This window comes from Spinacia oleracea, chromosome 4, assembly GCF_020520425.1.
Source record: "Spinacia oleracea cultivar Varoflay chromosome 4, BTI_SOV_V1, whole genome shotgun sequence".
Classification (NCBI taxonomy): domain Eukaryota; kingdom Viridiplantae; phylum Streptophyta; class Magnoliopsida; order Caryophyllales; family Amaranthaceae; genus Spinacia; species Spinacia oleracea.
Window position 1 is genome coordinate 50,803,937 of NC_079490.1, and position 27,975 is coordinate 50,831,911.

Consider the following 27,975-nt stretch of genomic DNA (forward strand, 5'->3'; position numbering starts at 1 on the left):
TGTTGGTTGTTCCTCGGGAACAAGTGCTCCTCGGGAACAATGGTTGATCCTCAGGAACAAGTGCTCCGCATGTTGGTTGTTCCTCGGGAACAAGTGCTCCTCATATTGGTTGTTCCTCGGGAACAAGTGCTCCTCGGGAACAATGGTTGATCCTCAGGAACAAGCATCTTTAGGAACAACCATCTTTAGGAACAACCATCTCTAGGAACATCCATCTTTAGGAACAGCCGTCTTTAGGAACAGCCGTCTTTGGGAACAGCCGTCTTTGGGAACAGCCGTCTTCGGGAACAACCTTCTTTGGGAACAGCCATCTCTATCGGGATTCCTCTAGCTCATCTGGAGTTCTAGTTCTTCCGCATGAACTTTAAAACTCCCAGCTTCTCTAGAGTTTATCCTTAGGAACTGCTCTGCAATTCCAGCTCTGGATTTTATGCTTCTTTGTTATAAGCATCTCACAATCATCAACTTCCAGTAAGCTTTATTATTGATGAATTGGGCACAACTATTCATTAATGATCCTTGCACACATACAACTTGAAAACCACGTTAGTTGATTACGTTAGTTTGTCATCATCAAAACCATATTGGCTCAACACCTTCTAATTCTTTATAGCATAATAAAAACATGTAACTGGAGTACAAGTAACTCTACTATAACTATAAAAGTAACAACAATTATAAACAAAAGTAACCAATAGCATATATAAATAGCCCTTAGTAATATTAGTATTAATTTGCCTATGTATAAAAGTAACGTCGTTAACATACAAAAAGTAATCCTAATAAAATATTACAGTAACATCTACGCTACCTTAAGGATTTAAGTGAAATTGTGCTTAACATATTAAGTAACACCACAAAAGCCCTCTGTTGGAGGACTAAGTGAACAAAATTTGTCCAACTCTTTAGTTCTTCTACGGTACATAAGGTTTTAAGTGAAATTGTGCTTAACATATTAAGTAACACCACAAAAGCCCTTTGTTGGAGGACTAAGTGAACAAAATTTGTCCAACTCTTTAATTCTTCTACGGTACATAAGGTGTCTGTTGCTTGTTGGTGCATTATTTCCCCGCATGACCCCGACTAGGGCTCGTCAATCTCGAAATGGTGGTGGCCTTAAAATTAAGTTCAAGTCTTAGATGTGATCATCCACACCATCAACTTGAGGGTGTGGTGTGTTAACACTTAAATAAATCCAGTGCGTTTAAATCCCAACACGCTGGTTAACGAAACCTAAAAGTAACACCAACATAGAAAATAAAGTAACATAGTATATACAAGGAACCTCAAACATGGAATTGAAGAAACTGCAATAAAACAAGAAAAGTAATGGCGAATACAAAGTATAAGTAACACCAACATAGAAAGTCTAGTAACACCAGTCTATACAAGGAACCTCTGACATGAAATTGAAGAAACTGCTATAAAACAAGAAAAGTAACATCGAATACAATGTATAGTAACACCAACATAGAAATTCAAGTAACACCAGCCTATACAAGGAACCTCTAATATGAAATTGCAATAAAACAAGAAAAGTAACGACGAATACAATGTATAAGTAACACCAACATATATATAAAGTCAGGTAACACCAGTCTATACAAAGAACCTATAATATGAAACTGCAATAAAACAGGAAAAGTAACGACCAATACAATGTATAAGTAACACCAGCATAGAGAGTCAAGTAATACCAGTCTATACAAGGAATCTTTAATATGAAGTTCAAGAAACTGCAGTAAAAAAGAAAGAAACAGCGAATACAATGTACAAGTAACAACATCATAGAAAGTCAAGTAACACCAGTCAATAGCCTTCTCCATAGTTTTAGGCCAATTGCTTTTATCACTACAAGAATTTGTATCTTTAACAACAACCTAATTACGACGGGTCAAAAATCCCGTCGCAAAAGACCAAACAATGACGGGAATAACCGTCGCAAATGTCTTTCACGACGGGTTTATGACGGATTTACGACGGGATTTCTATTAACGACGGCCCCCTTTTATGACGGGTTCACGACAGGAAATCCCGTCGTTAATTAACGATTATTGGCCTTTCGCGACGGGATTTCTCGTCGTTAATAGTACAATTTTTTGTAGTGTATATTTGTAGTCTAGGTACTTTTATAATTTTAGGGAAATTACATTTTTTTACTTTTATAGTTTTAGTCAGTGTAATTCTATAGTTTTAGGGGAGGTAATTTTATAGTTTTAGGGGTTATTATTAATTTTAGGTCAAAAACTTTAATATATAGTTTTATTTTAGATACTTTTATAGTTTTTTGAAACTATAAAAGTAAATCAAAATACAAATTGAAGTAACACTTAGGAATATTTATAGTAATTGTGCCTATTGTCTAAAGTAACACCATTAACGTAGAAAAAATAACACTAGTAAAATATTAAAGTAACATAGGTTTCGTCCAGGCACTTTTATAGTTTTAGGCCAATTATTTTTATTTACTCATATAATTTTAGGCCGGGTACTTTTATAGTTTTAGGGGAGTTACTGTTATAATTTTAGGCTAGATACTTTTATAGTTTAGGAGAGAAACGTTTAAAATAAATTAACGTCCCTAGTGATCCAAAAAGCAACTAAAAATATACTTACCACTAACTCAAAATAATATCGACAAAACAAACTTTTTTTAAAATAAAATAAAAAAGAAGTTACCTCTATAACACACACACAAAAAAAAAAACATTGAAAAGCAAGAGATTGAAAATAAAATCAAAAGAAACCAAAAAATCAAGATACAATAAGATTACTACGCATCGAAAACCTCTAATAACACAAAAGAATAATTGAAAACCAAGAGATGAAATGAAAAAAAATAAAAAAAATAAATGATGAAATTCAACTGTTTGTCATCGGACCCACGACTAAATTGTGGAGCAAAGTTTTAAAACTATCATGGCTTACCATTGATCCAAGAAACATTATTATGTTTTTAGTGTTCGTGTTTTGTATTTAGCGGTAATTTATGTTGTTCGCAGTTACGTTCCCACTTCATGTGTGAACGTGTCACACCTTTAATTGGTGGCGTGGCGCGTCGCATAGGAGACCCACTGATGTATTAATATGAACACTTACCCTTTAAATATAATGTTGGGTACTATTATGCTTTATGCGTAAGATTTATTTCTACTTGGTAGTTGTACGTGTTTGTGTAAGTTAATCATTTGTGGAAGTTCTTAGAAGAGCTCAACTAGAATAATTACCAAATAGACTTCTGGCCAAGCAAAGCTCAAGGGGCCAATCGGCCAAAAAAATACGACCTAAAGAAAACAGATCATAACATTTTAAAATCTGCATTTTATCAAGAATTTCCTTACATTCACTGCATTTTCAGTACTGCCTTTTAACACTTTAGTTCATATGATACCTCATAACATAGAAGAATAACATATTGATCAAGCATTACCTTGAAAGCCGTTCAAGAAGACTCTGATCAGCACACGTCAGAGCCCGCTCATAGACTCTCTCTGTTCTCTTAGCAACATCATGCCAACTGTATAGCCTTTTCACTAGCAGGCAACAGGAGATGATTACATTGGCGGAGAGAAGAGAAGGGAGTAGGGGGGAGTTTAAATGATTTTACTTACTTTGAGGTGCATAACTTATGGATCAATGTTACGGAGCATGGTTGTTGCCTTTCTAACGGCTTGCACCATAACTCCAATTTCCAGTTCTTCAAATATGATCATGTCATATGGGAAAACCTAATAAGTAAACAACAAAAGTTTGAACAAGGTAATTAAAATATTTGTCGTACAATCATACCTCCCATTTAGTCAACTAATATATATTCCCTTCGTATTTATTTAAGGGATACACTTGCCTTTTCTGGCCGTATTTATTTAAGATATACACTTGTTATTTTTAGTAACTTATCAACCCCACCATCTACTTAAATAATATATCTAATTTTCCATATGACCCACCATCCTTTTAAACAAATAATTTCATAACCCCACCCCACCTCCCACCCCCCAAAATGACATGGTCTCCACTTGTTTACTTATTAAAATATATACCCAACTCCACTTGCTTTATTATTTTATTTTATTTAATTTTTTTCTTAATAAACGTAGCCGACCAAATGTATCTCTTAAATAAATACGGAGGGAGTTTATCTAAAATGCAGAAAATTCATTTTGATCGATAGACAAAGGCTGGTTAAAAGACGAGGACGAAAACATCAGGAGAAGTGCAAACTGATGAAGATATTCTTAACACTTGCCTCAAGGACACCTCCTACACGTGTGTTAGCTGTTGATAATCCCCAACTAGCTGCTTTCACCCCACTAAACAACATAATATAGATAAGACAAAATTAAAGCAGGTGCCATTTTTCAAAGAACAAAATGGATGCCATTTTTCAAAAACGGATGCCATTTTTTTTAAAAAAAATATTTTGTCCTTTAGCGTTTGTCTTATCCCTATTTTGTCGTTTAGTGGGTGATATGTATTTGTGAAATACATATCAGATATTGATTTATACTTCCTCCTTTCAATATAGCTATGCACAATGCTTCTGTTCAGGGCCGGCTCCGACGATTTGGTGGCCCTGTTCTAAGCTTATCACCGAAGTTCATATGAGGCCCCTTTTTACATTCAATAACAAACTGTCGAATTTTCCCTCTTAGAAACATATTTAATATATAAAAATTAATTCGTTGAACACCTTTTAGGTGGTTTTTTGAGAAAATGAATTAAATGGGTGATAAACAGATGAACAATTATTAATTCAAAGTTCACATAGTCCATGCTTCAATTTGCGCAGGAATAACAATCAAATCGATAAAATTTAACCAAAATCTTCAATAAACTCTACCTAATTGACCAAATTTCACCGCGTTCATTTCTCCTTGGTGTTCTAAATCCATGAAAATACACCGCCTTGACCCGAATTTCGACAAATTTTCTCGAAAGAACTACTCGATTTCAAAACCCTAACCGGAAATTGAAATAGAAGAATTACAATCAAGCACAACAACAACAATCAAATCTTGAGGTTTTAGCATAAGAAAATTACCTGGTAGAGAAGGGCTTGAACGACAGAGAGAGAAAGTGAGAGTCAAAGGAGCGAGGGAGATGGTTGAGTCGTTGAGATAATTAAGGGAATTAATTGACATATTTTTGGAAATCACCATGGGAATTGGGAAGGAGAGAGAATTTGAAGAGTCGTGTGACTGTTGGGTCATTGGGTTTGCATCTTTGATTGTTTCAGGAAGTCACGGGCAAGGGAAAGTGAAGTGGGGTTTTTTTATTTTTCCAATTTTAGTCCAGCAGCATCTTTATTATTTATTGGGCCCCCAAAATTTTTGGGCCCTGTGCTGGAGATCCGACCAACCCTCCCAATGGCCGGCCCTGCTTCCATTAAAGAATTGTCCATAATTTAAAAGCAAAGCATATTAGAGAACATCCAATATCAGCATCCGTAGCTTAAATCAGTTATCCATAATTTCAACACCCTATCATTAGTAAATCATTTTAGGCAAGATCAACATAATCTTTAACTACCACACTAAGAAAAACCATCTTCAGCCAACAATAGATCATAATTCACTCATTTAAACAACTTAGGTAATTGACCAATAAATTTATTGATTAAAGCAAGGTCAAGCCATGAAATTAAACCACTAATTCACCTTAAATGCATAGATTTCACCAAGGTACAATAAATTGTAACCCAAACAAGAGGATTTATGTGACAAAAACGAATCGGTTGGTGATAGAAACAAGTCCTCATAAACTCACCGAGATTGACGACCACTCCTAGCAAGCTCACCGGAAAGTTCAACCGCCAGCAACGTGTACCCCTCACTTGTAAAACTAGCTTAATTAACTTAGCATACACCAAAAAAACAAATGTAATCCACAAATATTAGAATCACAGAGATTGTGAAGAAAATTTTAAAATGTACAGAAAATTCATTTCGACAAATAACTCAAACACTATGTAGTGGTTTTGAGATTACATATCGATGCAAAATTATGGAACATGCTAAGAATTTATAGTTGTAATAAGATATCCTTATGTCAGAAAAAAAAAGTTAAAGAGATCTAAAGACAACAATACAGACACAATATACGGTTAAATCTCAAGAACATGTAGGAGTTTACAGTTAAATACATAAAATGATAGCGGAGTAACCCCAAAGCCAGGAAGCATGTATAAAGTGCAGATCAACCATTACTTACGTTTGTAGCGTGTTTTCCCTAGTTCAACTAATCATGAACGCGAACAAGAACTCCAAATGTCGTTCCTCTACTTGGTTCACCGACAGGTTCAGATCCGTCTTGATATTGATGGCTTAGACCTCACTCAAGCTTGTTTGCTTTTGGGATGAACACTCTAACGGAGACAAAGAGAGAATTAGGCTTCTCTCTTGCCTTAGGTTAGAATATAATTAGGTTTTCATTCGTTAGGAAAACATGCAGAATAGGTCATTAAAATAACATTTCTAATGGACCAAGCTAACTGGCCAAGAACAAGGTTCAACCGGCCAGCAAGGCCCAAGAGGAGTGCGAGCAAACACAACTAGCTTGCTGCTGGGCCACGGGCCACAACGCAGCAACTGCTGCCTTCTTGTGCGTGCATCCAAGCAGCCAAGGCCATGGGCTAGCGCTGCAATCATGCGTGTTGCGCCCATGGGCCTTGCGCCTTATTTGCTTGGCTCGTGGGTTTGCTTTCGTGTTTGCGATTAAATTATCCTTCGACAATTTATTTATCGTTTCGTACTTGAGGGTATATTGTAGTACGATACGATTATTCATTTCACCTAGCTTACAAATATACGCAACACGATATACGATTTCACGATCCAACGTGAAATCATATAATTATGTTTTCCGAACTAATTTCCCGAAAAGATATTAAATAAATTTCCGATTCATTTAGTCTGGTGATCTGTTACATGTCAATGGTGTGACCTTATAGGTTCAGTCAAGAGTAAGCTGTGAGCCTAATTAGGATTAGAACTCACTGATCGGAAGCATTGCTCCAGCCAGCTGTTTCGATCACTTGATCTCACTGAATTAATTATTCGTAATTAATCTGAACCTTGGTATTGGATCAATGCACCTTGGGTGAAGGACATATTTCCTTCAGTCTCCCACTTGTCATTCAGATAAGTGTGCATTCCAATTTCTTTGTCTCTTGGTGTTACTTACTAAACATAAGGTAAGATCCAAGCCATCCTTATTAGGTCTAGAAGTGTTTCTCGAATTACCGAGTCCAACTGTTAAACTTTTACAGAAGGTTAAGACTTAACCATTCTGAGCACGTCCATGCATTTTCACAATATCTAACTTTTCGAGAGGTCTTGTACAACAACAACACCATATCCTATCAAAGATAGGAGGACAATCCCTTCTTGTAACATATGAATAACTTACTTTGATTCATAGCACGCCCAATAACTGCTTTTATAGTCTCCTTTTACGGGATGACGTTTAGCGAGCATCAAAGCGAACTAATTCTCAAACAAGCAGCCATAACTACTCAGGTTTTGAGGAATAGGTTCCAATCACCATTAATGAGAACTACTTATGACATGGATTTAATCTCTTATGGGTCAATCCGATACAAGATCCAATAAGTATCTATGCAAATGATTTCTGATATCCATTCCATCTAGTTCAAGAAACTGAACTATAAATCAACTTGCAATCTAATCTTCATTAGTCATTGGTCGTCCAACCTTTCATTGACCTGGATTAGGGATCCTTTTGTGACATTAATGTTCAAGTTCACTTATGGGTGTTTCTTTGTCAAAGAATCCATCTTGACATCCCATTTGAATGTTATGAATCCCTTGGACTTCATCATTTAATATTAAACCAAGATTAAATGAAATATGAAATATAATTTCATAAATGATAAATGTTTAAACCAAATGCTTTCCAATTTATGGATCTCTAACCAAAAATCAAGCATTTAATGTTTTACAGATATAGGCCTTTCACCCAATACTTAAAACATTCATGGAACTTAAACTTGATTCCATTTCTGCATATGAGTGTTTTATCTCATTCGATGCAGAGGTTTAGTTTATCACATTTTGCTATTCTTAGCATCCTTTCTATTGAAAGCCTTTCGATGTAAGATGAAAAAAATCTTTGAATATGTTTATAAAATGATCTAGTCTTTCATTGCTGTAAGAATGAATCTCGTATTAAAAATAGAGAATCATCCAGATAGCAGACTTGTGATTAACCTGAGTTCATTGAAGAACTCCTACTAGAAATAATTCCCTTTCATTGTTTCTTAGGCAATGACAGTATAATAAGTTTATAAAAGGAAAGATTCTCCCACGTAACAAACATTGTGAAACACCCTAAAAAGAATACGTAACAAACAAAAAGAAACGGGGGGAGTATTATATTACTTTTGTTGATGACTGCTCAAGATTTACCATGGTTTATCTTCTCAGGTCAAAAGATGAAGCTGAGGAAATGTTCCTCAAATACAAGGCAGAAGTGGAAAACCAACTTGATATGAAGATCAAAAGACTTAGGAGTGATAGGGGTGGTTAGTATGACCCTAACACTCTTAAGGTTTTTGTGAGCAGAATGGGATCATTCATGAGACAACGGCTCCGTACACACCCGAGCATAACGGGATTCCTGAAAGGAAGAACAAAACATTGAAGAACATGATGAATTCTATGCTTATTAGTTATGGATTTTATGATAACATGTGGGGGGAAGCTATATTATCTGCTTGTCATGTTTTGAAAAGGGTACCTCACAAGAAGCTAGACAAGACTCCATACGGAATATGGAAGGGTCGTGCACCCAACCTAAGTTACTTGAAAATGTGGGGGTGTCTAGCAAAGGTGGCTATACCCAGCTTCAACAGGGACAAGATTGGTCCCAAAATAGTTGATTGTATTTTTATTGGTTATGCTTACCAAAGTGCTGCATATCGTTTTCTTGTTAAGGGTACTAACAATTCTTATGCAGGTGGTAAAATCATCGAAGCAAGAGATGCCGAGTTTTTTTAAATCGTATTTCCTTTGAAAATTTCTTATATCAATGATATGCCTTAATATGGCACTTCTTTTAGCGTGCTTGTTGTTTCCCCTCCCACCTCTAATGTTGGTTCTGAATTAGAGCCAAGGAGGAGCAAGAGGGCAAGAAAGGAAACCAGTTATGGTGATGATTTTTTTACTTCTTTCTTAACTGAACTTTTCTTGATTGATGATGATTTTTTTTTATGTATTTATTTTGGAAGATGATCCTGTTAGGTTATGATACATATAAACGAATATAAATCATGCGGAAATAACCATAAATTCCAGGATTCCAAATTAATTGCCACATAACAATTAGCATAATTTAGGATGCATACTCTTTGTAGCGTGCCCTCCCTAGCTGCGCCCGAACTGAACAAGAACAAGTCTTTAGGACTCCAAGTGTCATCCCTCCGTAGAAAGTCCACAGCACGTCCGGATCCGCCTTAATATTGACCAACTAGAATCGCCCTTAAGGTACTAAAATATTCGGCTAATATGGGCTAAGTGTTTGGCTGAATTTTTGCTCAAATTCTTACCTTTGAATACTTGAAAACTTCGTTATAAATTATGAGCCTTGATCTCATATTTATAGGCCATGGAATAAGTAATCGAATCCTAGTAGGATACGAATTAATTAAATTAGAATCCTAGTAGAACTCTTATTTAATTAATTTATCTTTTTAGGATTAGGAAATTTAATTATCAAACGAATCCTATACGCTTTAGGTTTCGTATGTGAACACAAACTCTACACGAGCATGACCCGCAAGCGTGCAGGCGATGCCCGCGCACATCCCACACGGCCACTCGGCCCACGCGAGCTACAAGCCCACGCGAGCAGCAACATTGCTCGCAGCCCATTGCACGCAGCTGCGCGCGCAGCCATGGCCTGCTAGGCCTGGCCTTGCGCTGGGCCTGGCGTGGCCTTGGCTGTTCGTGTGGCGCGCTGGCTTGCTGGACGCGGGCCTGGCTTCGTGTTGGGCCTTCGTCTAGCAAGCTCGTCCGATGCTAATTCGTACGATGCGCTTCTGATTAATTTCCCGATTCCGGAATTCATTTCCGATACGAACAATATTTAACATTTCCGATTCCGGAATTAATTTCCCTCTCGAACAAATATTTAATATTTCCGTTTCCGGAATTATTTTTTGATTCCGATAATATTTTTGATTCTGACAATATTTCCGTTTCTGGCAATATTTCCGATTCCGGCAATATTTCCATTTCCGATAATATTTTCCGATACGTACCATGTTTCCGTTTCCGGCAATATTTACAACTTGGATAATATTTATATTTCCGATACGATCCATATTTCCGTTTCCGGCAATATCATCGTTTCCGGAGTATTAATTTCTTTGCCTTTGACGATCTCAGCTCCCACTGAAACCAAGATCCGTCGATTCCGAATATGCATTAGATAGAGTATTTAATGCCATTAAATACTTGATCCATTTACGTACTATTTGTGTGAACCTACGGGTTCAGTCAAGAGTAAGCTGTGGATTAATATTATTAATCCACTTGAACTGAAGCGGCCTCTAGCTAGGCATACAGTTCACTTGATCTCACCGAATTATTAACTTGCATAATTAATACTGAACCGCATTTATTAGACGTATTATTAAATTCATACTTGGACCAAGGGCATTATTTCCTTCAGTCTCCCACTTGTCCTTAGGGACAAGTGTGCATTTCCTAATTCCTTTGTCACTCGATGCTTGCTCTTGAACATAAGGTAAGAGTAGTCATCCTTATTATGTCCAGAGGTGTTTCTCGGTTTCGGAGTTCAACTGATCAAATAAACAGATAATCATAGCCTATGATTTATCTGAGCACGGCCATGCATTTTACAGTTTCTAGCTCTCCGAGTGGCCTTGTACAACTTTCAGCATCTCATCCCGATTTATGGGAAGACAATCCCAATCTTGTGATCTTGAGATTAGACTTCGTTTGATAGGTGATTACATGAGCGTTGCCTTTATAGCCTCCTTTTACGGTGCGACGGTTGACAACGTCAAAGTAAGAAGTTCTCAAACAAATAATCTCAAATCACTCAGGTATTGAGGATTAGTGTCTAATAATTTTAATGAAATTTACTTATGACAGATTTTCATCTCTTACAGTAAAGTTTCATAGGTCTGTCCGATACTAGTCTTCCTAAAGTAAGTATCTATGCAAATGATTACGACATTGCCATGTCCACATAGTTCAAGAAACAGAACTACTAGTCATCTTGCATTCTAGTCGTCTAACGTTTTCTATGCGTCCATCTTTATAGAAAACTCCGACCAGGGACCATTTTCAACTTTTGACATTCAAGTTCACTTGATAGACATTTCTTAGTCACAGGACTGGTCTTGACAGTCTATCTTGAATATATCGTCAAATTGAAGGGACTCATCATTTAATACTAAACCAAGATTAAATGGAATATGAAAATACATTTCATATATGATAAATGTTCAACCCCAATGTTTTACAACCATGGGCCTCAAACCCATCTTTAAAACAATTAATGGAAATCAAAGCTATGCTTGATTTCCAGTGCCACAATGTGAGTGTTGTTTCTCACTTGTTGCATAGGTTTAGTTATCATGCTTTGCCAATCTTAATATCCTTTTCATCGAATGTTCTTCGAGATAGGATGATAAGATCTTTTGAGTATGTTTATTTTATGATCTAGTCTTTCTTGCTACAATAGCGGTTCTACACATTTCGCAATGAAAAACCATTAAGCCAACAAACATGTGATCCACCCAAGTTCAGAGAAGAACTCTTTAACATAAACAACCCTGTTTTATTGCTTCTTAGGCAATAAATACTTTTACTTTAACTGTTTAGGTTGCTAGTGATGCTTTGTTTGGATTTTACTTATCCAAGTAGTTCATAGATATGTGGAAGACTTTCCAGCTGTATCTTAGAACATAGAAATTAATATTTAATTTCCCACGCAACAACTCATGGTCTACAATCCATGTTGCCATTTCAAAACACGATGCTCTTTAGCTCGTCCTTGTCAATGGTTAACTCCAAAGGAATCTTGTTTGATCCTTTGCCAGTGTTTATGCGTGTAGCATCAATATTTAGCATATCTTTATTTCCTTGAATCAAGAACTACTCTTATGTACCTTTTCAAGTACCATAAGTTTTTCTTGATCTCAATCTAGTTAATCTTTACTTAGATCAATAGAGATTGGTATATGTTCGTCATGCCTAAAGTCATACGATACGTTTTTGGCGATCCTCATATTATATCATACATGATAAATTCTTTTGCAGAATAATTCCCAATTGAATTCTTATTCATGTGACTTTAGCTCATCTAGTTTCAGTAGATACTAAATCCTGCTAAATTCTTTGACATATAATATAGGCGAAGAATCTCATTAGATTCTTTGATGTTTAACTTAGTAAATGCTTATACATAGTTCAAACATTCATTACTTAGATTTATTCATATGGGCCGAATGTCTTCAATGGAGTCTTTCGTGTTTTGATTTAGTAAATGCCATTACTTAATCCAAAACAATATCATAAGATCTTTGTAAGTAGGTCTTAGTACCCATTATGCACTAAGTTTCGCCTTGGTCCATCATTGATGAATAATTTCAAATCTAAGTCATTAGCATTTGAATGTTATTTCACAATAGAGTGATATGTGTGTGATACACATAAGACCAATTGAGTTTTACGTACTCCCACTAAACTTATATATTTATAAGAATCATGTACATTTTATGAAACTAAAATACTTATTAATTTCACTAAAATACAATTCCAATTCCTAATTGCTTGCTTAAATATGTACTTAGATTTTATAAGCTAGCTTTACTTTTCAAGCATTTATTGTGATCCACAAATCCTATGACATACCATGTACATAGTTTCTTCCAACATCTGATTGAGGAGGATGTTTTGTCGTCCAATTGCCATACGTACCAATATGCAATCATTGCTTGAATTATAGACTTGAGCATTACGATTATGCATGAGGTTTCAACACAATCCACACCGTGAATTTGCTTGTAACCTTTAGCAACTAATCTAGCTTTGTGTGTGAACACAATTCCATGTTTGATGGTTTTTATCCTTTAAAACAAACTTGCAACCAATAGGTGTGAAACTATTCTTGCAAATCAACAAAATGTCAATTTTGTCATCAAAACATTTAGTATGTTTTATGGCCTTTAACCAATTAAACATTAAGCCTATATATGGCCTCTAACCATTTTAGGGAATCTATATTTCGTCATAGATTTCTTACAAGTCACAAACTCATTAATCTACATGATAATAGTTTGACTGCAAGTTGTAGGTTTCTTCACTATCTAATAGAAGAATCTCATAGTTTCAGTGACCTGAACTCTATGTTTCTTCACTATCTAATAGAAGAATCTCATAGTTTCAGTGACTTGAACTCTATGCCTACTTGGGTATAGAACATCAAACAATAGAATATTAACAGACACTTTGAAATTCCTTTGAATATTCTTTTCTCCTTGAAGCACTTGTAAAGCCTTCCAAGAGATGTCTATTCTTTAAAGCCACTTCTAAAGTCCTTAAAGAACAAGTTCGGATTTTCTGAAGCACTTCGAAAAGCCTCCGGAATGTCCGTTTATGTTTTTTGTTCGCCTCGAAGACTTTCGAGGTATATTTTCTCCCACTTGTCATTTTGGAAACGAATCTCCAAAAGGACATTATTTCGAGCAAACAAACATTATGTTCTCAAAAATTCGTGGTAGAAACAATACCTTGTGTCTCATTTGAATAAATCACAACGAAACATATATCTATACTTGGGCCTTAGTTTGTCGAATGACAAACACTAAGCTCCCACTGAGTTTAGCAACTCTTTAGATATATATATTTATGAAAAGATATTCTGAAATTACTTTTCAATAGCTTTGACGAATTTGGTTTAGTTTGGTGGTAGTTGAGCATTTTGTTTTTAGAAATATAGGAAAGTTCTTTATGATTCATCATTGATCGAATCAAGTACTAATTGACTTTGATCATTCCAACTTAGATATGCCATATCTTATGGAGCTCGATCGTGAAATTACAACGCACAATCATTGATGATCATATTTGGTCTTAAAGTAATCATCGTCATGATCTAACCTAGATCTTTATGATTTCTTGCCAAGTGGATTTTATACTTCTGAATCTTTGAACTAGCCAAACAGATTCAAATTTATATCACTTTCAGTAAATAAATCCATATTAACTCAAATCCAGGTGAAATAATAAAGTCATAAAATCTTTCTTTAGCTTTGAACTCTATTGTCTAGGCGTTCTAACAATACTTCATATCTTTTGCTACTTTCAACAAGTAAGACTAGGTCGTCTTGAATGATCTAGAAATCAATCAACTTTCAAAATTCCATCAAAAACAATGCCAAAGATTAGTGGAACTCAAATCAAGAGATTGATTTGAACCTAGTAAAGTTCTTATTGTTAAAGAGTTGTTTGTTTTAATCAAGCATATTGACTCAACCTGTAAATGACCATTTTAAACAAACAAACATTGTTTTTGTTTTTCTTGAATGTGAGTCTTTATGTGTTGAAAACATAAATTTAGGTATGCTGATTTGAAGGAAATAATGCCCTTGGTCCAAGTATGCATTCAATGATAAGTCTAATAAATGCGGTTCAGTATTATTAACAAGTTAATAATTCAGTGAGATCAAGTGAGCTGAATGCCTAGCTAGAGGCCGCTTCAGTTCAAGTGGAATTAATGATATTAATCCACAGCTTACTCTTGACTAAACCCGTAGGGTCACACAAATAGTACGTAAACGGATCAAGTATTTAATGGCATTAAATACTCCAACTATGGATGTTCGGAATCGACGGATCTTGGTTTCAGTGGGAGCTGAGATCGTCACAGGCAAGAAATGAATACTCCGGAAACGATGATATTGCCGGACACGGAAATATGGATCGTATCGGAAATATAAATATTATCCAAGTCGTAGATGTTGCCGGAAACGGAAACATGGTACATATCGGGAAATATTATTGGAAATAGAAATATTGCCGGAATCGGAAATATTGCCGGAAACGGAAATATTGTCTGAATCGGAAATATTATCGGAATCGGAAAATAATTCCGGAAAAGGAAATATTAAATATTTGTTCGAAACGGAAATTAATTCCGGAATCGGAAATGTTAAATATTGTTCGTATCGGAAATGAATTCCGGAATCGGAAAATTAATCGGAAGCGCGTCGTACGAATTAGCATCGGACGAGCTTGCTAGACGAAGGCCCAGCACGAAGCCAGGCCCACGTCCAGCAAGGGAAACGCGCGCCACAACACGCCAGCCCAAGGCTGCGCCAGGCCCACCGCAAGGCAGGCCCAGCGCGCGCCCAAGGCTGCGGCAGTCGTGGGCTGCGATGCTCGGGCTGTGCGCGCGCGCGCATGGCGCCCCTCGTGGGCTGCTGTGCGTGCGTGGGTGTTTGTGTTCACATACGAAACCTAAAACGTACAGGATTCGTTTAATGATTAAATTCCTAATTCTATTTGATAAAGTAATTAAATAAGAGTTTCATTAGGATTCTAATTTAATTAATTCGTATCCTAATAGGATTCCAATTCTCTTTCCATACCCCTATAAATATGTGGCCTGGGTTCACAATTTATAACAAGTTTTCAAGTATTCAAAGTGAGTTTTTTGAGAGAAAAATTCAGTCACATTCCTTGCTCATAAGTGCCGAAATTTTTAGTACCTTAAGGGCGATTCTAGTTGGTCAATCTTAAGGCGGATCCGGACGTGCTGTGGACTATCTACGGAGGGACGACACTTGGAGTCCTAAAGACTTGTTCTTGTTCGGTTCGGGCGCAGCTAGGGAAGGCACGCAACAAAGAGTATGCATCTAAACTATGCTAAATGATTATGTGTAAATAATATGTATTCCTGGCTAAATGGTTTTTCCGCATGATTTATGAATTGTCATATGTATCATAACCTAACAGTGGTATCACGAGCCTCTTATTATTTTCATAATCTAAATTGCATGAACATGGTTAAATATTACAAATTTGCAAGAATTAAAAGGGGTGATTAATTTTTGTAATTGTTAATTAATTGCAAATTGCGTTTATTTAATTATACGTACGCAGTTTTTCGGCAGTTTCTTCGTTACTCATCCAAATCGAGTGATTTTTGTGTCAATTCCGCATGTAAAAGGCATTCTAAAATTTTGACGAAAATAGTGTTTTTCTGCCGAACCCAGAATTCTCAATTTCGAAGCCTAACTATGACTTTTCGGAGGTTTTAGTTTTTCGAATGCAAAATTTCGTAAATTTAAGATGTTAAATTAAATATTTGCGATTCTTGTTGATAAATCTTGAATTTTTGATTGACCTACTGTATATGTTTAACAAGTTTGAATGCCTAGCCTTGTTAATTATGCAATCTAATTTGTAATTATGATTAATTTGTTGAAAATTAGAATAATTTAGAATTAATTTGATTTTCATAATTAATTATAATTTAATTAGATACCTATGATTAAAAACCACCATAAAAATTGTAAATTTATGATAAATTTTAAATTTTTATGACCTAGACTTGAATCCATGTTAATCGGAAATCAATTGAATAATAAATTTTCGATTTTTCGCCCTAAAATTATGAAATTAATATTAATTTATTAATTTGTCATTAATTTTAAATATCAATTTTCAAATTTTATGCGATTCGTTCATATAACTTGCACGCACAAAGCAATGGACGCTACGTGTTACCCTTAAGGGGTGTTGTATAGTGCGGGCATGCGACGACGAGCAAGGGAGCTCGTCGCCCATGCGGCACGAATGCAATGAGCAAGGGCATGGTGCACGAGCGCAAGGCAGCAGCCCTGCCTTGTGTCGTGGGCTACGAGCAATGGACGAATGGGCATGGGCGAAGGCAAGGCACGGCAGTCGCGTGTGGGCAGCAAGCGAGCTGCGCCACAACGCGCACTGCCTCGCGCAAGCGCGCGCAGCCTCGCGCGCAGCGAGCGCAAGCTCGCGTGCCACGACTGCTGCACCCAGCGTCGATGCCTCGCGCAGCGAGCGCTGGCGAGCGCGCGCAGCGAGCGCTGGCTCGCATACAGCGAGCGCTGGCGAGCGCGCACATCGAGCGCTGGCGAGCGCGCACAGCGAGCGATGGCTCGCGTGCATCGAGCGCTGGCGCGCGCGCAGCGAGCACCAACTCGCGCGATTGCTTGCGAAGGGTAGAAGCAGCAGCTATGCGACGCAGCGCATGGGCTGCGCGCACATGGCCAGCGATGGCTGTGTGCGTGTGGCCCATGGGCGTGCGATGCGTAGGGTGTTTGCGTTGCGATTAGATCGTTTTGAATGTTTAATTTGAAATTTTCAGTTTACGTAATTTTAATTAATAATTTAAATTATTTTCTTGGATTTTAATTTTGAATATTGTAATTATAATAAATTTTATTTATTCTAATTATTTTACTAAAATTAAAATCATGAATTAATTTAAATACGACTGAAATTAAATTAAACTTTTTGGATTCAATTATAAATTTATATGAGCTTTAAATTTTAATTAAATTTGTATGTTTCCGGTTAGACTAGAAATACATTTTTATGTTTAAAAATTAGTAAAGCATATGAATTTATTGGTTTGAGTGGGAGCCCTTTTTAGTCATAAACTCTTGATTAGGTCTACAAATCCTTAAGGTTAAAACAACTTGATTAGAATTAATAAGGACTGAATAATTGGTAGATTATTGGTGCCCTTGATTAATTGCTGCAAATGTTTACGTGATGCATAATGTGTTTTACTAACCAGCTATGTGGGCCATTCATGATAATGAATGGGTGAATGGTATATATTGTATATGTACTGTTTTGCAGGTTATGAAGTGACTAGTATGGCCCAAAAAGGATAGAAAATATGGTCTGCGTACCATTAATTTGAATGTAATTGGTCTAAAGTACCAAAGTTGTTTTTCAATTCAAATATGGTCTGCGTACCATCAAATAGTTATAATTAGTTTTAATTATAGCTTATCCTATTTGAAGAAAATGGTGCCTCCCACGGAGATTTTCAAGACGGACTTTGAAGTTAAAGCTTCAAGATGAAGTCGGGCCATACTAGATCACATTTATCTTATGCATGTTTTAAGTTATTTATTGCTTTTAAATATGTCTTAAAATGCATGAGATCAAAAGCTTGATTATGTTGCATGATTAAGGATTTTAGTTCACTTAAAATCTAACCAACATAGTAAGAGCCTTAAGTTCCAAACTTAAAAATTGAGTTAAAAGGTGCCATGCCAAAATATACACTTGCTTGGATATCCTTTACATCAATCTAGTAATAGTTTTCGCTCACGAGGTGTTACTTATTGGTCCTAAAGGGGCAAGGTACACAAATAATTGTGAGTACATGTTAGTTTTGGTGAAACTCAACGATATAAGTAAGGAGTCCTTTTATGTCGTGGCAAAATCGATAGGTTTACCTAATAAGTTCTTAGACGTACCTATCAACCAAGAATAGTTTCTAGACTATTAGAAAAAGGTTTTTAGATTAAGTCGACAAACTGTGCTTAGTTCTTCAATGATTTTAGGATCTTGGAATCATTTTATTCACACCTGCCGGAACACATAACTTGAATAAAATGCTTAATAAACATTGAATTATGCATGTATGCTAGAATTTAAGTTTATTAAGAGAAACTGTGAATGGTTATTTATTTGTTTATTCTTTTCAATTGTAGTTTTTAATATGGCAAACAACAATTCATTCAACATTCGATCAATTCTCGAAAAGGAGAAGTTGAACGGGAAGAACTTCCTTGACTGGCAAAGGAACTTGCAAATAGTTCTTATGCAGGAAGAAAAGGAGTATGTCCTAGAAGAGGCGATGCCCGAAGCCGCAGGCGACGGGGTCACTCAGGCAGCCCTCAATCGTTGGATTGATGCCAACAAGGATGTGAAATGTCTAATGCTCGCCACCATGAGTGCGGATCTACAGAAAACGTTCATCAACTCAGATGCTTTCACAATCATCAGTGAGTTGAAGAACATGTTCCAAGATCTGGCTCGAGTCGAAAGATTCGAGACTCATAGGCAAATTCTTGAGACCAAGCTTAAGAAAGGCGAGCCCGTAAGTCCACATGTTCTCAAAATGATTGGACTCATTGAGAATATGAGTCGGCTGGATCAGCAATTTTCTCAGGAAATGGCTATAGACACCATCCTCCATTCTCTTCATAGCGGGTATGATCAGTTCAAACTGAACTACACTATGAATAGTCTGGACAAAACGCTCACTGAGCTTCACGGTATGCTGAAGACCGCTGAAAAGACGCTCAAAAGTGATAAGCAGGATGTGCTTATGGTGCGTGGGGGCAAGTTCAAGAAATCTGGAAAGAAGAGGAATGCTAAGAAAGGTGGCAACAAGGCCAGCCCAACTAAGCAAACTGGCGCCAAATTTGTAAAGAGGAAGGTCAGTCAACCCACTTCTGAATCCGAATGCTTCTACTGCAAGAAGAAGGGGCATTGGAAGAGAGATTGCTTGAAGCTAAAGGAAGATCAGAAGAACGGAACAGTCGTTCCATCTTCAGGTATTTTAGTTATAGACTGTATACTTGCTAATTCAACTTCTTGGGTATTAGATACAGGTTGTGGCTCACACTTATGTTCCAATCCACAGGGACTAAGAAGAAGTAGAAAGTTAAGCAAGGGTGAAGTCGACCTACGAGTGGGAAATGGAGCACGGATTGCTGCATTAGCTGTAGGAACTTACTATTTGTCGTTGCCCTCCGGGCTAGTTTTGGAACTGGAAGAATGTTTCCATGTTCCAAGTCTTACTAAAAACATCATTTCAGTTTCTTGCTTAGATGTTAAGGGATTTTCCTTTTTAATAAAAGACAATAGTTGTTCGTTTTATTTTAAAGAGATGTTTTATGGATCTGCTAGATTAGTCAATGGACTTTATTTATTAGATCACGACAAACAAGTATATAACATAAATACCAAAAAGGCCAAAAAGGATGATTCAGATCTCACCTATCTGTGGCATTGTCGATTAGGCCATATAAACTTGAAACGCTTAGAAAGACATCAAAAGGAAGGAATTCTAGAACCATTTGACTTAGAGGATTATGGTAAATGCGAATCATGTTTACTTGGCAAAATGACAAAGCAACCTTTCTCTAAAGTTGGAGAAAGAGCAAATGAACTATTGGGTTTAATCCATACAGATGTATGTGGACCAATGAGTACAAATGCTAGAGGTGGTTTCAGCTACTTTATCACTTTCACTGATGACTTCAGTAGATATGGTTATGTCTACCTAATGAAGCATAAGTCTGAATCCTTTGACAAATTCAAGGAATTTCAGAGTGAAGTAGAGAGTCAATTAGGCAAGAAGATTAAAGCACTGCGGTCTGATAGAGGCGGTGAATATCTGAGCTACGAATTTGATGACCATCTGAAAGAATGTGGAATTCTATCAGAATTGACTCCTCCAGGAACACCACAATGGAACGGTGTGTCGGAACGGAGGAACAGAACCTTGCTAGACATGGTCAGGTCAATGATGGGTCAGGCCAAACTTCCATTAGAATTTTGGGGACATGCACTAAATACAGCTGCACTCACTATAAATAGAGCTCCGTCTAAAGCTGTCGAAAAGACTCCATACGAATTATGGTTTGGAAAGCCTCCAAATGTGTCTTTTCTTAAGATTTGGGGATGTGAAGTATATGTCAAACGATTAATTTCAGACAAACTTCATCCAAAATCTGACAAATGTATCCTTGTGGGCTATCCAAAGGAAACAAAGGGGTATTACTTCTACAATACATCTGAGAACAAGGTGTTTGTTGCTCGAGATGGTGTCTTTTTGGAGAAAGATCACATTTCCAAAATGACAAGTGGGAGTAAAGTAGACCTCGAAGAAATTCGAGTCGAACAACAAACTCTAGAGAATGCTCAAGATGACATTCAGGATGAAACTCAGAGATCTTTAGAAGAATCTGGTGAGAATCATGGTCAAACTAGAAATGTTACCCCGCGTAGATCGCAAAGATATAGATCTCAACCGGAAAGGTACTTAGGTATTTTGACGAACGAGAGCTATGACGTTCTATTACTTGAAAGTGATGAACCTGCGACTTACAAACAAGCTATGACGAGCCCTAGCTCCAAGCAATGGCAAGAAGCCATGCAATCTGAATTAGACTCCATGTCTGAAAACCAAGTATGGGATTTGGTCGATTTGCCAGATGGCTACCAAGCCATTGGAAGCAAATGGGTTTTCAAACTGAAAAAGGACAAGGATGGGAAACTTGAAGTTTTCAAAGCTAGATTGGTTGCAAAAGGTTACATGCAAGTCCACGGTGTGGATTACGATGAAACCTTTTCACCAGTTGCAATGCTAAAGTCTATTCGGATAATGTTAGCAATCGCTGCATATTACGATTACGAAATATGGTAGATGGATGTCAAAACTGCTTTCTTAAACGGAGTTTTAACAGAAACTGTGTTTATGACACAGCCTGAAGGTTTTGAGGATCCAAAGAATGCTAAAAAGGTATGCAAGCTAAAGAAGTCAATCTACGGATTGAAGCGGGCATCCAGGAGCTAGAATATACGTTTTGATGAAGCAGTCAGTGACTTTGGTTTCATCAAGAACGCAGACGAATCTTGTGTAGACAAGAAGGTCAGTGGGAGCAAAATTTCTTTCCTAGTATTATATGTCGACGACATATTACTTATCGGAAATGACATTCCTATGTTGAACTCTGTCAAGATTTGGCTTGGGAAATGTTTTTCGATGAAAGATCTAGGAGAAGCACAGTACATATTGGGCATCAAGATTTACAGAGATAGATCTAAAAGGATGATTGGACTTAGTGAAAGCACTTATATCAATAAGGTGCTTGATAGGTTCAAGATGGCGGACTCCAAGCGAGGCTACCTACCCATGTCTCATGGAATGACTCTAAGCAAGACTCAGTGCCCAAAAACACTTGATGAGCGTAGACGAATGAATGGGATTCCATATGCATCATTGATTGGTTCAATAATGTATGCTATGATATGTACACGCCTCGATGTTGCGTACGCACTCAGTGCTACGAGCAGATACCAGTCAGACCCAGGAGAGGCGCATTGGACTGCTGCCAAGAATATTCTGAAGTACCTGAAAAGGCACAAAGATGACTTCCTGGTCTATGGTGGAGATGATGAATTAATTGTTAAAGGCTATACGGACGCAAGTTTCCAAACCGACAAAGATGATTTCAGATCACAGTCTGGGTTTGTTTTCTGCCTCAACGGAGGAGCAGTAAGCTGGAAAAGTGCTAAGCAAAGCACCATTGCGGATTCTACAACTGAAGCGGAGTACATTGCTGCACATGAAGCAGCAAAGGAAGCTATATGGCTAAGGAAGTTCATAGGTGAACTTGGTGTAGTCCCCTCCATTAAAGGACCCATAGCCCTGTATTGTGATAATAACGGAGCTATTGCACAGGCAAAGGAGCCTAGACACCACCAGAGAGTCAAGCATGTACTTCGTAGATTTCACCTACTACGAGAGTTTGTTGAAAGAAAAGAAGTCGAGATAAGCAAAATTGGAACTGATGACAACATATCAGATCCATTGACTAAACCTCTGCCGCAGGCGAAGCAAAACTTGCACACTGCAGCTATGGGAATCAAGCATATTGGAGAATGACTTTGATGTCTCTGTTTAATGTTTTAAAGTTTTAGAGTTTAAATCTTTGTAAAACATTATTGGTTAATCATTCACAATAAATGAAAAGAATTCATTTTTCCATTTAATTTGTGGTTTATTAAATGATGAGTCCCTTCAATTTGACGATATATTCAAGATAGACTGTCAGGACCAGTCCTGTGACTAAGAAATGTCTATCAAGTGAACTTGAATGTCAAAGGTTGAAAATGGTCCCTAGTCGGAGTTTTCTATAAAATTGGACGCATAGAAAACGTTAGACGACTAGAATGCAAGATGACTAGTAGTTCTGTTTCTTGAACTATGTGGACATGGCAATGTCATAATCATTTGCATAGATACTTACTTTAGGAAGACTAGTATCAGACAAGACCTATGAAACTTTACTGTAAGAGATGAAAATCTGTCATAAGTAAATTTCATTAAAATTATTAGACACTAAATCCTCAATACCTGAGTGATTTGAGATTACTTGTTTGAGAACTGGTTGCTTTGACGTTGACCAACCGTCGCACCGTAAAAGGAGGCTATAAAGGCAACGCTCAGGTAATCACCTATCAAACGAAGTCTAATCTCAAGATCGCAAGATTGGGATTGTCCTCCCATAAATCGGGATGAGATGCTTAAAAGTTGTACAAGGCCACTCGGAGAGCTAGAAACTGTGAAATGCATGGCCGTGCTCGGATGAATCATAGGCTATGATTATCTGTTTATTTGATCAGTTGAACTCTGAAACCGAGGAACACCTCTGGACATAATAAGGATGACAACTCTTACCTTATGTTCAAGAGCAAGCATCGAGCGACAAAGGAATTAGGAAATGCACACTTGTCCCTAAGGACAAGTGGGAGACTGAAGGAAATAATGCCCTTGGTCCAAGTATGCATTCAATGATAAGTCTAATAAATGCGGTTCAGTATTAATTAACAAGTTAATAATTCAGTGAGATCAAGTGAGCTGAATGCCTAGCTAGAGGCCGCTTCAGTTCAAGTGGAATTAATGATATTAATCCACAGCTTACTCTTGACTGAACCCGTAGGGTCACACAAATAGTACGTAAACGGATCAAGTATTTAATGGCATTAAATACTCCAACTATGGATGTTCGGAATCGACGGATCTTGGTTTCAGTGGGAGCTGAGATCGTCACAGGAAAGAAATGAATACTCCGGAAACGATGATATTGCCGGAAACGGAAATATGGATCGTATCGGAAATATAAATATTATCCAAGTCGTAGATGTTGCCGGAAACGGAAACATGGTACATATCGGGAAATATTATTGGAAATAGAAATATTGCCGGAATCGGAAATATTGCCGGAAACGGAAATATTGTCTGAATCGGAAATATTATCGGAATCGGAAAATATTTCCGGAAACGGAAATATTAAATATTTGTTCGAAACGGAAATTAATTCCGGAATAGGAAATGTTAAATATTGTTCGTATCGGAAATGAATTCCGGAATCGGAAAATTAATCGGAAGCGCGTCGTACGAATTAGCATCGGACGAGCTTGCTAGACGAAGGCCCAGCACGAAGCCAGGCCCACGTCCAGCAAGGGAAACGCGCGCCACAACACGCCAGCCCAAGGCTGCGCCAGGCCCACCGCAAGGCAGGCCCAGCGCGCGCCCAAGGCTGCGGCAGTCGTGGGCTGCGATGCTCGGGCTGTGCGCGCGCGCGCATGGCGCCCCTCGTGGGCTGCTGTGCGTGCGTGGGTGTTTGTGTTCACATACGAAACCTAAAACGTACAGGATTCGTTTAATGATTAAATTCCTAATTCTATTTGATAAATTAATTAAATAAGAGTTTCATTAGGATTCTAATTTAATTAATTCGTATCCTAATAGGATTCCAATTCTCTTTCCATACCCCTATAAATATGTGGCCTGGGTTGACAATTTATAACAAGTTTTCAAGTGTTCAAAGTGAGTTTTTTGAGAGAAAAATTCAGTCACATTCCTTGCTCATAAGTGCCGAAATTTTTAGTACCTTAAGGGCGATTCTAGTTGGTCAATCTTAAGGCGGATCCGGACGTGCTGTGGACTATCTACGGAGGGACGACACTTGGAGTCCTAAAGACTTGTTCTTGTTCGGTTCGGGCGCAGCTAGGGAAGGCACGCAACAAAGAGTATGCATCTAAACTATGCTAAATGATTATGTGTAAATAATATGTATTCCTGGCTAAATGGTTTTTCCGCATGATTTATGAATTGTCATATGTATCATAACCTAACATGATTGTGGAACAAAATAGCCATTAAGTTCCAGCCTTGAAAGGACTTAAAAACAAACTAGATGACCCTACAACTAATGTAGCAATGCCATGCTTCATTTCCCACTTTAGGTCATTAGTGTAGCCTAGCTTCCATTGTTTGAGTTACTACCGAAGTAAGAACCTCAAGCGGTATATGATACCAAGGAAGTTTGATTGCCAGGTCACTTCTCTTTAAACATAAACTTATAGGTAGAAACGGAATCGTAAATTCCTTTTTTTTGTTCCTTGTTTTCTTATTTCTTGTACCCTTTCTTATAGTCTTAAGAAATGAATTCTTTAGTGTTGACTTTTATACTTTGTTAGACATGTCCAATGTCACTCCAACAAAGTTCTTACCATTTTATTTATGTTGAATATTCTTTTTCAACTAGATGATCTTACCAGAAGCTTCTAAAGTTCTCTAAGCATCTATCTATTCGAATGTCTAGAGACTAGACTCATTCGAGAATTAAATGGACAAAGATATTAGGTTGTTAACCATTGGTAAAGCTGAGCGTTTAAACTCAATGCTTTATGATCTCAAAACTACATTGTATTTTGAATTCACAAGCACCAATCGGTTTGCCATTCGACTTTGATACTCGAAAACAACCATAAAAGTCGCTATAAGAAACGTACATTTTAAATTTCTCATCTTCTCTCATTTCCGTGAATCGTTCTTGGATTCACTACCAATCGAGGAAATTTACTATTACCTTTCTAAAAGGGTTTATTGCAGTACAAGATATTTAATTATAACCAATAATTAAAGCATACATTGATGCATGCAAAGTCTAAACATTTATCATGAGTAATAACTTGAGAATTAAAGCAATCATGCAATTCAAACAAGTTATTAGCATTTTATTCGATTTTATTATTCCGGCAGGTGTGAATAAAATGATTCCAAGACCCTTAAATCATTGAATAATTAAGCACATTATGTATTTAGACTCAATTCTAAAATATTTTAGGTAAGCAAAGCCTTTGATAATAGTCTAGAAACTACTCTTGGTTGATAGGTACGTCTAAGAACTTATTAGGTAAACCTATCGCATTTGCCACGACATAAAAGGACTCCTTACTTATATCGTTGAGTTTCACCAAAACTAACATGTACTCACAATTATTTGTGTACCTTACCCCTTTAGGATCAATAAGTAACACCTCGCTGAGCGTAAAACTATTACTAGATTGATGTAAAAGTTATCCAAGTAAGTGTTATTTTGGCATGGCACCTTTTAACTCAATTTTTAAAGTTTGGAACTTAAGGCTCTTACTATGTTGGTTAGATTTTAAGTGAACTAAAATCCTTAATCATGTAACATAATCAAGCCACAATCTCATGTATAATTAAGACATATTTGCAATAAATAACTTAAAACATGCATAAGATATTAATGTGATCTAGTATGGCCCGACTTCATCTTGAAGCTTCAACTTCAAAGTCCGTCTTGAAAATGGATTGGAAACTCCGTCTGGAATTTCACCATGGGAGGCGCCATTTTCTTCAAATAGGATGCGTTATAATTAAACTAATTACAACTATTTGATGGCATGCATACCATATTTAAATTGAAAAACTTTGGTGCATTTGACCAATATTAGATTCAAATTAATGGTACGCAGACCATATTTACTATCCTATTTGGGCCATACTAGTCACTTTCCATAACCTGCAAAACAGTACATATACAATATATACCGTTCACCCATTCATTATCATGAATGGCCCACGTAGCTGGTTAGTAGAACATGTTATGCATCACATAAATATTTGCAGCAATTAATCAAGGGCACCAATAATCTACCAATTATTCAGTCCTTATTAATTCTAATCAAGTTGTTTAAACCTTAAAGGAATGTAGACCTAATCAAGAGTTTATTACTAAAAATGCTCCCACTTAAACCAATAAATTTACATTCTTTACTAATTTTAAACATAAAAATGTATTTCCTAGTCTAACCGGAAACATACAAATTTAATTAAAATTTAAAGCTCATATAGATTTATAATTGAATCCCCTTTTTAATTTATTTTCAGTTGAATTAAAATGAATTTAAATTAATTCAAGGTTTTAATTTTAGTAAAATAATTAGTATGAATCGAAATTTATAATAATTAAATTATTCAAAATTAAATTCCGAGAAAACAATTTAAATTACGAATTTCAAAATTAATTAAAATCGTTTCCGAACTGAAAATTCAAAATTAAAACGCGTCAATCGTCACAAGACGAGGCACTTGGGCTTGCCCCCAAGCCCCGTCGAGTGCACGAGGCAGCAACTCCCCTCGACTGATCGCTCGGCATGCATGACTAGCAGCAGCCACGCGCAAACGCAGCAAGCCAAGCCACGCTTGCGCGCAGCCTGCTCTCCCGCTTCGCATCGCAGCAGCTGCCTTGCGAGGCATCGCTCGCTGCGCTAGCCAGCGCTAGCTGGCGAGGCAGTGCGCGCTGTGGCGCAGCACGCTCACTGCCCACACGCGACTGCTCGCTCATGCCTTGCCTTGTCGCCCATCGCCCACTCGCCCACGCTGCACACAACACTCGACACAAGTGCAGCGTGCTGCCTTGTGCTCGTGTGATATGGGCGACGAGCTCCCTTGCTCGTCGTCGCATGCCCGCACTATACAACACCCCTTAAGGGTAACATGTAGCGTCCATTGCTTTGTGCGTGCAAGTTTTATGAGCGAATTTCCTAAAAATTAAAACTTTTATTTCAAAATTAATGACAAATTAATAAATCATATTAATTTCATAATTTTAGGGCGAAAGATCGAAAATTTATTAATCAATTAATTTCCGATTATCATGGATTCAAATCTAGGTCATAAAAATCTGAAATTTATCATAAATCAACAATTTTTATGGTGGTTTTTAATCATGGATACCTAATTAAATCGTTAATTAATTATGAAAATCAAATCAATTCGAATTTATTCGAATTTCAACAAATTAAT

General features: G+C 37.0%; 1 long non-coding RNA gene across 2 annotated transcripts; it reads right to left on the reverse strand.

The window, feature by feature from the left end:
* Positions 1–718: 718 nt before the first annotated feature.
* On the reverse strand, positions 719–5,223 carry LOC130459987 (uncharacterized). Of its 2 annotated transcripts, XR_008919785.1 has the most exons (4): positions 5,045–5,223; positions 3,612–3,728; positions 3,431–3,533; positions 719–1,233 (listed from the first exon to the last, which is right to left on the reverse strand). It is a non-coding gene; the product is annotated as an uncharacterized lncRNA (long non-coding RNA). The 2 variants fall into 2 exon arrangements; XR_008919784.1 differs by having other exon boundaries at positions 719–3,533.
* Between the last annotated feature and the right edge of the window lie 22,752 nt (positions 5,224–27,975).